General features: G+C 32.8%; 1 long non-coding RNA gene across 2 annotated transcripts; it reads left to right on the forward strand.

The window, feature by feature from the left end:
* Window positions 1-1697: 1697 nt before the first annotated feature.
* LOC110928359 lies at window positions 1698-2930 on the forward strand. Of its 2 annotated transcripts, none has more exons than XR_002586318.2 (4): window positions 1698-1891; window positions 2015-2279; window positions 2394-2443; window positions 2750-2930. It is a non-coding gene; the product is annotated as an uncharacterized LOC110928359 (long non-coding RNA). The 2 variants fall into 2 exon arrangements; XR_002586317.2 differs by having other exon boundaries at window positions 1700-1891; window positions 2015-2246.
* The last annotated feature ends 733 nt before the right edge of the window (window positions 2931-3663 follow it).

A 3663-nucleotide genomic window follows, 5' to 3' on the forward strand; every position in this document is an offset into this window, starting at 1 on the left:
TATTAGGATGATTGCCTATTAGAATGATTGATGGACCAATTAAGGCCAGTAACGGTCAACTAGGATTATTCGTGTTAGATTAGTGTCAATGAAGGTTGTCTAGGGTGATTAATGGTTCATTAGGATGATTGCTAGATCAGTTAGGGACAATGGTTGTCAATTAGGGTTGTTCATGCTACATTTTTGTTAATAACGAACGTTTATGATAATTAGTGGTCCATTAGGATGATTGATAGGTCAGTTAGGGGCGGTGGTGGTCAACTAAGGTTGTTCATGTTCCACTATTGTTAACAAAGGGCGTCAAGGATGATCAATGGTCCATTAGGATGATAAATGGGCTAAATAGGGCTAGTGATGGTCAACTAGGGTTGTTCATGTTCCATTATTGTCAACGAAGGGCATTTAAGAATATTTATGAGTTATTAGGATGATTGATGGACCAACTAGAACCAGTAATTGTCAAATATGGTTGTCCATGATACATTAGTGTTAATGAAGGTGGTTTAGGATGATTAATTGACCATTAGACAAGATAGGACTTCGTGGAGGCGTAGGATCAGGGTTAAGGACTTCTAGAGGATATTGTAGTAAGGTCTTAGGTGTATTTTAGGGACGTAGGTTTTTCATATTCTTTAAGGGACTTTTCCGATGATTGCCTTCTTGTGTTTATCCCAAATGAGAGCTAGTTAGAGCCATCGATGGTTAATTTAGCTCATTAATGGTTAATAACCCACTACTATCCAGCGTGACTATCATGACGTGATACGATATGTTAGGTCAACATAGTCAATGTAGGCTGAACTTGGTCAGTTGATATGTTATGACGTGATACGACATGTTCGAGCCGATCTCAAATAGCTCGCGAATGATTTGGCTCATTTACACCACTAGTCAAACATAGTCTCTTTTGAGGTCCAAAATTGATTAATCTTTAATAATTATAACTAAAGTGGTTGTATTTCTAAAAGTTAATGGAAAGTTAAAAAATTATTGTTCTAAAAATGGATTCATTGTATTTTTATAATACTTTTGCGTATATATTATTTCACTTCAATTATATATTATTGGGGAATGGGTCTGTAATAATCTCAATTAGAGGTCTTTGGCTATTAAGAGTCCCACCTTTAAATATTTCCACCACCAGTCACACCTTTCACATATTTTTCTTATACCGGTACCCGTTAAAAAAACTTAACGGAGTTATGTTTTTTTTCCAAGTTACAAACATTTTTCTTACGGCTTTTGATCAGAACGACGATACGAGTCCATTGATGTAAAACTTACATCGAAACGGTACTCCAAACGATGAAAACTGCGCTTCAAGTCGGGTGTTTAAATTTTCAATTAACAAAAATCAAGTCATTTGGAGCACCATTTTGAGGTAAATTTTACATCAATGGATTTGTATCGTCATTCTGATCAAAAGACCTAAAAATTTGTTTGTAATTTGGAAAAAAAACTTAATTCCGTTAAGTTTTTTTTAACGGGGACCGGTGTAGAAAAAATAGATGAAATGTAGAACTGGTGGGGGGATATTCAAAGATGAAACTATCAATGACCACTAGTTGGGAATATTACAACCCAATTCCCATATATTATTTCACTTCAGTTTTTCCCTCAAAATTTTCCCGCCTTTACATCTTAGTCGATTTTTAAAAGTTTTCCTTCATAAATTTTCCCACCTTCTTAAGGTTCAACTTTGTCTTTCCCACTATTCCACCTTATTTTCCCTAAAACCGTAGTGGCTCTGCTCTCCTATACCAGTTGAGAATGCTCGTCCCTCCAAATTGAGTTTCACCACAAATTTATTTCACTGCTCTGATTCGTAGAACATCTTGCTAATCCGAGGAAAGTTCGCCGATCGACGGAGATTCGTAATAGTTTTAACAAGGTAACCACTAAGGTTGGGGTTTAATTTCGTGTTTTGTTGTTGCTTTTGGACATCAAGTATATAACCAATGATTTTATTAGGCTATCAAAATCCTTTTTGATGTTATCGTTGCTCCAAATGCAGAACGAATCATGATCATATTAAAGTCAGCATGTTTACAAATCGGCTTGTGGTTGAGTGATGACTATAGCGGCTTCCGGAAAGCATACGAAATTGACGAAATTTATATTCGTAATGTTGGCTTACTTGGAGTCAGCCTAATTACAGATCCACTTTGGGCTTCTTCCTCTTTAGATCCCAAACTTTGAACCAGCCACCACCTAAATCTTGTGCCCATATCTAGAAATTAAACCAAGTATGATTCCCAAATTGCGTTCATATTCTCAAGGTTTTAAAATTGTAACTTATTTATTTTCTTTGTAAATATTAATTTGAGATGTGCATTTACAATTTATAGTATTAATTGTTAATAGTTATGGTTTTCTGAAACTGATTCTTGCAGTTGACAGCTCTCAACAATCCGTAGTGACATCAAAGAGTTTGTTAATCCAAGTAAATTTATTCTCTCTTTTGTTCTATATTTTATTATTAAAAAGATTTACATACATTTTTATGTTGCACATATTAAATGTGAGCAGCACATAGCAAATTAGGAAAAGTTTAATAGTTTATTTAATTGTTTATATAAATTTCGAACAGGCATCCAAGGTAGGCTAGGATTTGGAAATGCATATTTTATAAGTATGCATGTATTATAGTATTTTAATATTTGAATATAAAGATTGCATTTTATACATATGTACACTTGCGTATAATTTTTAAGTTTTATTTTATTAATGTAACGTTATGTTTTGTTAGGTAATTTCTATAGATCAAGTTCCAAGTATGAATTGAAGATGTCGGTATGGATTGCAAGTATGAAGATATCGCTTTAGGAAGAAGATACCGTTTATTTATTAATTTCATCTTTAGAGATATGTATTTTGTGTTATTTCAAAACTTTTGTAATTTTATGTTACTTTGAAACCTTTGTAACTTACATTTGTTTTAATATAATTTTGTTTTTTTTGTATATTTTATTTTCATTTTTAGATAATTTGTTTATATAAAGGAATTTATTGGGAATTTTTAATAAAATATTTTGAAAATTGAACCAGAAATATTTTTTAAGCTTAAACACCAAGAGATGCGGTTCTACAACCGCATCTTTTGAATATATTGGGAAAAAGTAGTTTATGCCGAAACTGTCAAAAGATGCGGGTCTAGAACCACATTTTTTGGACCCGCATCTTTTGGCTTACAACTATAAGATGGTATGCTATAAGATGCGGGTCTAAAACCGTATTTTATAGACAATTTACCCGCATCATTTGATCACTTTTGTACTAGTGTATATATAAAAAAAGCCATCCAAACATGCACTTATACACCATCAGAAATTGAAAAAATCAAGAATCATTTTTCACCATTTGAAGAAAACTGGATAGAAATTGGGAAACTGTTAAAAGTATCAATCTTTGGTCTTTTAACATTTTCCCCAATAGCCAGTTTGTTTGTGCAATATATGTCTCAAAGATTACTCATTTCCTTGATCATTGTTCAAGCCAATGGCTTTTTATATATCAAACCATTTGTGGTGAACTCAAGAGGGGTAGCACGATCAAGCCATCTCCTCGAAACCATTAACTACAAAGGTGACGATAAATAAACATCTATAATCAACTAAAATTAAAGCAAATCATTAATTCAAGTAAAAACAAACCTAGATTAAC

This window comes from Helianthus annuus, chromosome 2 (assembly GCF_002127325.2).
Source record: "Helianthus annuus cultivar XRQ/B chromosome 2, HanXRQr2.0-SUNRISE, whole genome shotgun sequence".
In the NCBI taxonomy this organism is placed as follows: domain Eukaryota; kingdom Viridiplantae; phylum Streptophyta; class Magnoliopsida; order Asterales; family Asteraceae; genus Helianthus; species Helianthus annuus.